The sequence below is a fragment of the Sceloporus undulatus genome, chromosome 6, assembly GCF_019175285.1.
Source record: "Sceloporus undulatus isolate JIND9_A2432 ecotype Alabama chromosome 6, SceUnd_v1.1, whole genome shotgun sequence".
Lineage (NCBI taxonomy): Eukaryota > Metazoa > Chordata > Lepidosauria > Squamata > Phrynosomatidae > Sceloporus > Sceloporus undulatus.
Genome location: NC_056527.1, coordinates 132,744,649 through 132,754,898, shown reverse-complemented (window position 1 = coordinate 132,754,898; position 10,250 = coordinate 132,744,649).

The window sequence follows — 10,250 nt, the reverse complement described above, 5'->3', positions numbered from 1 at the left end:
ACCATCCATTATGAAGCCTTGCCCTCCCTCCAGTCCATCTGCCTTGGTCCAGACCTCGGAGGTTGAGAGGAACTGCTGGACCTCTTACCCTTTCCCTCCACCACTCCCTTCTCCTTCTGTGTCATGTCTTTTTAGATTGTAAGCCTGAGGGCAGGGAACCGTCTAACTAAAAAGATTGCATGTACAGCGCTGTGTAAATTTACAGCGCTTCATAAATAAAGGTTAATAATAATAATAATAATAATAATCCTTTATAAAATGTTGATTCACTAAAAACTATGATGCGTGTTGATGGGTTCCCTAGACTTTCTTCCCCAGTTTGACTGGATTCTGTACCCCAGATTGTTGATTTCATCTGTCCGAAATGAAAATAGGAAACTGGATTTTTAAGGGGTTGAGTGAGTAGCTACAGTGGTTTCCTTGAGTCTGGAAGAACGTAGCGTTTCTTGAATGAAGGAATGAGTAGGAGCATCCCTACTAAGAGAAGAGGACACACTGCAGCTCTTATGGGACAGATCTGGGTTGTTACGACATCCCTTTCGCTTGTAAGATGATGGCTAGTGGAAAGAAGCCCTTAAAACACTGATTTCATTTTGAAACCCTCCTTGGTGTTTCCTTCCCATCTCTTAATGCATTTAGGCTTCTTTTTTTTTTTTATCTGCTTCTGCTGTTGCTGCTGCTGTCATCTGAAAGCATAAATGCCACTAAACATGAATGATTAATTTGCAACTTAAATAGAATATTGATTATTGGGGCCCTTCTGCATTTGGCAGGAAGCATCCTTGGTTATGAAGTGAGTCTATTAAAAGCCATAAACCTCAGCACAAAATGAACGGGTGGCGGATCTCGGCATGTAGGAGGTGGTAGAACATCCATGAAGCACTTATGTCTTTCTGACACCGGAGGTGTGAGAAGTGCTTCCGTAGACTGATATTGCAGAAAGAAAACGGGGGTGCTACTAAATATGACGGAGGAGGTGGGAAAGGTGGTTCCTGCTTAGTAAATAATTGATTCGTATCCCTAGCTAAAATCAACAGGCTGGTCTGTTCTTTCAGTCTGTGGCATGACTTCATTTCTCTCCCCGTCTCAACACCCTGTTAATTAGGGACCACTATAAAGAGAATTTGCATCCTGTCCGTAAAGGAAGGGCTGCAAGAGAGGAGGCAGGAAAGTATTTCTAGGTGTCTTTTGATATAATGACAGCAGTGAGTTGAAATGCTCATTTCAAAGAATCCTAGAGTTGGAAGGGGGCTCATGGATCATGGAGTCCAACCTGCTGCTCAATGCAGGATCCCCACCTGAAGCATCCTCAGCAGGAAGCAGTCCAGTTTCTGTTTGAAGCCATCCTGAGATGGAGACCCCACCACCTCTCTATTCAATTGGTTCCACTGCCGAACCACTCTTACTTTCAAGGAGTTCTTCTGATGTTCAGTTGAAAATCTACCCTCCTGTAACTGCAAACCATTAGACCTGGTTTTACTCTCTGGGACAACAGAGAACAAATTTGCTCCCTCCTCTCTGCGACAAACTTTGAGGTTTTTAAAGAGGGAAGCCATGTCACCCTTCAGTCTTCTCTTCACCAAGATGAACGTGCCCAGCTCCTTCAACCTTTCCTATAAGTTTTGTTCTCTGTTCCTCTTATCATCCTTGATGCCCTTTTCTCAACTCGCTCAAACTTGTCTCTTTCCTTCTTAAATTGAGATGCCCAGAACTGAACGCAGGACTTCAGATGAGGCTACTTCACTCAACTTGGAAACTGTGCTTCTATTAACGCAGGCTATGATTAGTATTTTCTCATTGGTTTTTACTCAAATGCTCTTCACCAGTCCAGTTTGATCACTCGCATGGATTCCTGAACAAGCAAATTTGCCAATAACATATTCATTCATTCATTCATTCATTCATTTTAGTGCACTTGTATCCTAGCTTGCTCCCAAAGTGGGATGTATCTGTGAGCCGCCTTGGGACCCTCTGGGGAGAAAGGTGGGATATATAGATATATATATATATATATATATATATATCTTTCCCCCCTCCTTTTCTTCCCCATGTCTTCGTTTTGAACAGATTATATCCCTCAATTGTTATATTTCAGTCATGAGAGTCATCCCACAAAGTCTCTGTTGTACCTATAAAGTCACATTTACCTTCCTGCACTTGGACTTCAAGCTCATCTTGTTTGTTTCCCAAACTGTGTGCATTGGTGTATAGACATCTAAAGTGTTGCTTGTCCTCATCTTTCATTCTGCTGTTAAGTTTGTTGTGACTCCTGTTTTCTAACTCATGCGTGGTCTGGTCCTGATGGTGACTGTCTTCCAGGATGCTTCCTCAGTGTTACAGCACTCTTTGTTTTCACTGACAGTTTCTTAATGTCGGTTCTGTAGGGTTAGTTCTCCTTCTGTTCTATAGAGGAAGTCCTTGTATTCTCTGATGTGTTGAAGACAGTCTCAACACATAGCTACAGTGCGTTGACCTTCTCTTCCCAGAAAGCGACAAGTTTGCATTTGCTACAAGTGTAGTCTAGCAAGATGATCAAGGAACCTTGTTCTTTTTTGGGCCTTGAGTTTAAAAGAGGGCTGTCTTGTCTTTCGGTTTCTAGGGGCTGATTATTTGGTCTGGAGGTGATGCTGAAGGTAGGTTTGAAGGTAATTTTGTGCATGCAACAAACTGTGTGTACACTGACCAGTAACAAAGCAAAGGTATCACTATCACCCATGACAGTGATACCTTTATTGGCCAAACAAAATGCACAATATACAATTCGAAGAAGAAGCTAGTGGAGCTTCGAAAGCTTGCAACAAGTATATTGTGCATTTTGGTTGGCCAATAAAGGTATCACTGTTTGGTAGAATTTTGCAAGAGATGTTTGAATATTCATAGGTCATTTGTTTGAATGGTCACTGGATCAGAATTGGGGGGAAACCAGGATGACTCCCAGTTATAAGCTGCCATGACTTTGACAAGATACACATTCAAGAAAGTAAACTGAACTCCACATCCGTATGTACATGTTTGCAGTTTCTCAGTCCTTTGGAAGATGTTTTTGGTAAAATGCCAAAGGTAAAAAGCTATCTTTGGGAGAACGTTGTGCACAGAGTGTGTTTCTTTTACAACATTTGCCTTTTCACCTCTTTCCAACACCCTCCTTGAGCTTCCTACCCCAGGCACCCTCTCGCAGAAAGAAAATGTACCTTCCTTTCCAGGTTTTTAATGAAGGCTGTCCACACTTAGATTTTAATGGCTTCATAAAGCGTCTTGGCTTACTCCACTGCAGGTGAATGAAAACATTTGCTATGAAAAATAACAAGGCTATTAGTTTTACGATGCCCCCCCCACCTCTGAGCATTAACGCTTGTATCAAAAACATCATCAGGACAGACATAAAACTCTGTCCCTTGCAAATTTATTGATAGCTTTCCAAGACATTTTAACTACGGTTGCTGCTTGCTCCAGGAGAACTTCCTCTACATGATGAGACTTCCTCGATTGCATTTCAAAGTGATGCATACTGAGCTTCTACAAGCTTTCTTTATGCTCAGGTGGATTTAGTGGGGTTCACTTAACTACAGAAGTCCTCGCTGGTCATTCATAAGGTACTAGATTGCAGCCGTTTCTATTGAGGCTGGTGTTACTCCCAACTCCCCATAGTGTAGCTGTGGGGGTGTTGAAATGAGGACATTGCCATAGAATCATATAATAACAGAATCATTGAGTTGGAAGAGACCCCCAAGGGCCATCCAGTTCAACCCCATTCTGCCATGCAGGAAGACACAACCAAAGCACTCCCAGTAGATGGCCATCCAGACTCTATAGCTTTTTGGTGGGTATTTGGGACTATGTGGCCATGTTCTAGAATAGTTCGTTTCGCCAACATCTGTGGCAGGCATCTTCAGAGAATGCTGGCATGGAAGAGAGTGGGGTGTATATATACTGTGTGACTCAGTTGGGAGGAGTGATTTACGTGTTAATCTGTGTATTATTCTGTTGTTGAATGGCAAGGCCTCAGACTGGGAGGATATGCAACGAGGATTAGTGTCTATTTCATTAGTTATCATTGTTTGCTGGGAAAAACCCTGACCCTGGGTGGTTTTCATTTGCATTTTGCTGGGTCTTGATTTTAGTGTTTTTCAGGACTGGTAGTCAAACTTGGCTAACTTTAAGAGTGTCTTCTTTCCTGTTGAAGTTGTCCAGATGTCCGTGGATTTCAGTGGCTTCCCTGTGCCTTCTGACCTGATAGTTGTTGGCAAGGTTCAGAACTTCGGTGTTTTCAAGTAGCATTTTATGCCCAGGATGGTTTGTAATGTGTTTTGCCAAGGCTGATTTTTATGGCTGACCCAGTCTGCAGTGTCCCTCGGGTTCCTTGATTCATGTTTGAACACTGCATTTGGTGGTCCCTATGTACAATACACAGATTAACATTGAAATTACTCCTCCCTACCCAGGGTGTGTGTGTGTGTGTGTGTGTGTGTGTGTGTGTGTGTTTATGTATAATACACACATACACACCCCACTCTCTTCCATTCCAGCATTCTCTGCAGATGTCAGCCAGAGATGCTGGCAAAACGTCAGAAATACACTCTTCTAGAACATGGCCATATAGCCCCAAAAACCCACAAAAAACTATTGATGCCGGCCATGAAAGCCTTCGACTTCACATCCAGACTCTGTTTAAAAGCCTCCATAGAAGGAGACTGCCACCCTCCAAGGCAGCATCTTCTATTGTCGAACAGACCTTACCATCACGAGTCTCTTCCTAATGTTTGGGTGGAATCTATTTTTCTGTAGTTTGCACCCATTGCTCCATGTCCTAATCTTTGAAGCAGCAGAAATCAAGTCATTTCCAGTTTATAGAAACCTAAAGTGAACCTTTCAGAGGGTTTTCTAAGGCTGAGAGTGTGTGACTTGCCCAACTGTGGGTTTATATGGCTGGGCAGGGATTCAGACTTCGATCTCTATAGAGTCACAGACCCATGCTCAAACCACTGTACATTTACTTTCTATGCTAGCTTTTTCCATTCCATCTCTGTACAAGTCAGTGAGTGGTTTTAAGATTTGTGTGGAAGTTTGTGCATACATTTGTGCCCATTTAATCTTAATACATCCATTTTTGCAAGCACTTCTCCCTAATTTGCCCTTCCTTCTATGCTATTGTCACCGAAGTACACGTTTTTGCGGTGGTACGTTTGGAGAGATCTGAAAATGGAAGGGTAAATGAATTCCACTTTGTACCTTAATTTGGGAAGTGCACAAAGAGACAGTTTTGTATTAAAATGTAAAATGGAACATTTACGTTATATAAGTACATTTCTTTCCCTATTCCTGCTTTGACAACCCATATGATCATCCCCAAAATCCCTAAGGTAAACCTTTCCATCTCAGTGAGGTTGGTCACATAGATGAGCACAATCTTGTCTCAGCTTTTCTCCAGTACATATATTGTTTCTGATTTGCATTTTGTACAGTGTGAAGCTGTTTTGGAGTCTTATGGAGAGAAAAATGGGGTGTGGATAAATAGATTATAATGCATTAAAAGCTCTTGAATGCAAGCTAAACGTCTCCCCTTCTTTTGTACAGCACCTGATATGACAGGAACAGAACAGAACCTGGGACTTTTGGGGCATTTGACACAGGATATTTTTGCAGTATAGTAAGAGATGTGCAAGACCTATGCTCAGCTATGTAGCTAAGAGAGGGAAACGAAGGTATTGCATCCCCAAATAATAATTCTGCTTCCCTGCCTTTCATTCAGTCCCCAAATTTCTAGCATTGCAGAAACTTTGAGCACTTGGAAATTGAGTTTAGACATTCAAAGGGGGGAAAAACGAGCAGGCGAAGCAACCAAGGGAATGAGAACACAACAAATTTTGGAAGTTCTAGATGTTAATGGTTTTAAGTCTCTCTCATGTGCACTCTTTCTTTCTTCAGTGCTAGAAATTTGGCATCTGGCAAAACATTTTGTTTGGTGGCACAGAATTTTCATTGGGAGCAGTGCCCTCATTGTGCCCCCTTCTCATAGTTGCACCTTGCAATATACCTCTTTGGATTGTGATTTTCATCTGGCAGAAGTCAAGGAGGTTTTGCTTTCTCCAAGTATGGATTTACCTATACCTAGGACAATGGAAGTCGGAGACGCTTAGAACACTTACTGTATATAGGAAGCATGCCACAATTAGGAAGCACCTGTGAGATCCAGGCAGTCAATACACAACCCTGTACCTTCCCTGAATAAGTGTTGCTGACAACCAACCTTTCTTGGTTGAAGCAACGCTGGTAGCCTATTCCGTGACCTGTTTGCCTTGAACTTTGCTTGGACTCCTGACTACTCTACTTGGACTACTTTTTGGAATGCCTCTGTATTGAACCATGGATGACTTTGAATGGATTGAACTACCTCTGCTTCTCACCTGACGTCTTGGTGAGCTCTGACTCTCACGCTTTAACTCCATGGGATGCTCTTCTTTGTGCTTCCCAAGAGCGAAACAGGGCAGAAATGACTTGGAGGCACACAGAAACAACAACAACAAAGCTGGGTCTTTCCTCCACACCTTTCCATTGCTTTCGTCATCTTATTTCCCTGTTGTTTTGTCATTGGAATTGTGTCCCCCTTGCAGGACACATCATTGGGTGCTCTCCTGGGCTTCGTTGCACCATCCTTCTTTGGGTTTCACACCATCCTTCCTTCTCCCATCTTCTAACAATGGCTCTTCCCACTGAGCAGAGGTTCCCAGGTGCCCATTTTTTACCATGCTTTGCTTGGGTATAAGGTGTGTCTCCTGAGTTGGTTCCCTTCCCTTTCTTTCCTTTTCAAATAATATCCCCCAGTTGCATCCTCATTTCAGATCCGAAGCCACACATCCCTGCATCTTCTCCTTCTGATGTCTCCTGAGCTGTTGAAGCCGCTTCCGAATTTCCAATCCATCATGGGGATTACCGGGTGGTTGGCATGGCAACTGGCTCTGCAGACTAGCTGAGATCAATTCCTCTTTTCCATCCCCTTCTTTAAAAAGAAAAAAAATCCAACAAAAACATTATTAAGCAGTCGCTGGAACTTTCCAACAAATATGATAGGAAAAAGGGTCAGGATTTGTATCACATTTCTTCCTGCGTGGGCAATTTCTCCTTATTTCCGTCTGTTTAAAACCTATCTTAGGTCCATATAAGGACTTGGCTCTTTATAAATTGCAGTGTAAAAAGAAAATCAGCTTGTTATTCCTTATGGATGTTTATATCTAAGCGTGGGGTGTTTTTCCTAAGGAAAAGGGATATGCCACGAGCTTTCGTTATTTTCTCCACCTTATAGAAAATCATCCCTCCCCAGAGTTAAGAGAGGTAATGGTTTGGGCAAGGGTTTGGTTTCCATTGTAACAAAGGATATTTGAATATTTTCCCCATCTTATTGAAAAATCACCCCAAAATTAGAAAGGTAACAGTTTGGGCAAAGGTTAGTTTCCATTGTAATTAAGGATATCTGGTTTTCTCGTCTTCATTTTACTGTGTTTGCATATGTGTATGCGGAGAAGCTGTACAGAAAAATAAATATGCATAAATCAGTTATGTGTAATGAATTAACAGTGATCTCTCATTTTCTGGTGACATTTCTAGAATAAACTGGTTATGGGAATTTTACTTTAAGATTAACCCAACTGACTGTTCTTTTTGGAGAGTTCATTCGTTGATCAAGACTAAATCTGGTATGGAAGGACAGTCTTTGATGACCCTTGCAATGATATTCTTTATTTTAGGGAAATTCTTCTGCTCTCATGCATGCATGCACTCATGCTTTTCAAATGCTATGGGATGCTAAGAAAAGGAAACCCAGCTGCTTTAGCTGTTTCCATGCACCAGATTCCATGTTTCCTCAATGATTGTGCTGTGTTTTCTTTCAACAGTTTAACAGTGGCAAATACCCTTCAGTTGAGTAGAAGATTTAGCGTCATCAAGACGGCGGATAATAGCTCCTAATCCCAGTTGCCAGTGATTTAAAGTAGCGAGGCTTTTGAAAAATTATTTGCTGTGGGAAATGAGAAATGGATGTTCTTGATGCTGAACTGTGGGCCAGAGCTGGTCCGGACGAAACCGGTCATGGAAAAGGATTTTTGCGCACTTTGGGGCAGGGGGCAAAATGGGTCTTCCATTGAATTTTGGACTGAGCTAAAATGGGGGCTTAAATTCCTTAATGTGCCACAATGTACCTTCGGCACCACCTCCAGACCAAAATAATCAGCCCCCAGGAACTCAAAGACATAGTTCCATAGTTTGATGTGTTGTGTGTTCGTTTGTTGTGTGCGTTCAAGGCCTTTCCGACTTATGGCGACCCTAAGGAAAATGTATCATCTGTTTTTCTTAGCAAGATTTGTTCCGAGAAGGTTTGTTGTTTCCTTTCCCTGAGGCTGGGAATATGTGACTTGCTCAGTGTTGCCCAATGGGTTTCACAGCTGAGCTGGGAATCAAACCCTGGTCTCCAGAGTCATGGGCCAACGCTCCAACCACTTTGCCATGCTGGCTCTTACCAATGGAACAAGCCTTATAATGATTGCTGGATGTTTGGATGTTTGAGTACTTGAAAGACCAATTTAATTGTGCCTCGTTTTTACTCTCTTCCCACAACGTCCAAAAGTGCAGGCTTTTTAAAAATGGTCATGAAAATTGGTCTCTGCATTTAATGAGATAAATGGCATTCAAGGTTGTTTCACATGTCCATTCCTTTTTCCATTTCAGAAGTTACAGGTTTAAGTCTGGATACATGTGCATTGGGGTCTTGAGAAGTGCCAAAGGATGCTGTCAAGTTACAGGACTACTCATATCTATCAAGCTTTTAAATCAGGTCTCTTTGAACTCATGTTGTACCATTTGCTTGGCTGAATCTGGTTTGTGGCTCCATGTTGTCTGCTTAGAAATCATTCTGAAGACGAAGACATCTAAAGACACGTTTGAAGCCACTGTTTAAGCTGGAAGTGAAGCATATGGTTACAACTTTGGGTTCTCCTTTTAAAGGAAAACCAAGATTGACTACCTTTATGCGTCTGAACTTTCTCTTTCCTCCAAAGCATCTCCATCCTTGACAGTTCCTTTGTAAGGTATTAAAATCAGCCTGACAACCACACCTTTCGCCTAGAAGCTGAACAATTTATTGCTGATGGCTTTCTCTCCGGAACAGGTAGAATATTTCTGGAGCTTCCATACCATGGGACCAACAAAATCATTGGCCATAAGGGGCTTCACAGTGCTTCAAGACCGATACTTGGTTGATGTCATGGGACTCTTCCTTTGATACAAGAGCACCTAAAACGAATGAGCTGCCATCCTTGCATGAAATATTCCCCCCTCCCTAAAAGGCAAGGCTTATTTTTGAAGCTGCCTCCTTTTGCATGGATGTCACATCTGTATCTCTAGGTTACGATGGCAACCTTAGTGTGCATCAGAAAACCTGTCTTCCCTGGCTGTGAAATAATTTTGCAATGGGAGGGGGGGGGATTGGGAGGTGCATCATGAGCCAGTTTCGTTCCAGGGGATGCAGATGCGTAAGATGAAAGTAGTCACCTGGCAGAGACAGTCTCTTCTTTAAGGGGGAATACACCTGAGAAAGAGATATCTCATGCATATTTACAAGCTTTCCCTTCGAGATGCTCTTTGTCTTTCCAGGGCTGGGAAGGATGAGCAGATGGAGCCAAGATCTCCGCTTCCTACCGTCACCAAAGGAGCTTGTAATGATTTGGGGGTCTTTGAACAGCACCTCAAGTGGCTTGGGGACTACCTGTCTCACGGAGGCTGCTTTTTGCATGTTCCCATTGCATTCCTGGTCTCTCTGATGCTTGTTCCTTTGTTCGCCTTGGGCAAGACAGAGTGATGGCTTGCTTGCTTGCTTGCTTTGCAATACAGATGTAGGCTTTCACACACACATTCTCTCTCTCTCTCTCTCTCTCTCTCTCTCTCTCTATCTATCATCTATCTATCTATCTATCTATCTATCTATCTATCTATCTGTCTGTCTGTCTATCTATTCCTTAGGCCACCTCTATAATTAAGTCTAGGTTGAAGCATACCAACCAATCCTGCATCTGTAAAGTGGCCTATTCATGTCGGAATCCCCTTCCACTGTCCCTCTATCCCCCAAAAAAATCCTTCTTGTTAGGAGTAGCTCCCAGCCCAAAGCTATTTTGATTGACTCCTTTTGTTGTTGTTGTTCTTATGGGTTGCTCTGATGTATTGCTGTTGTTTCAAAATGTGCTGCGTTTGCCTTGTTTGGAGAG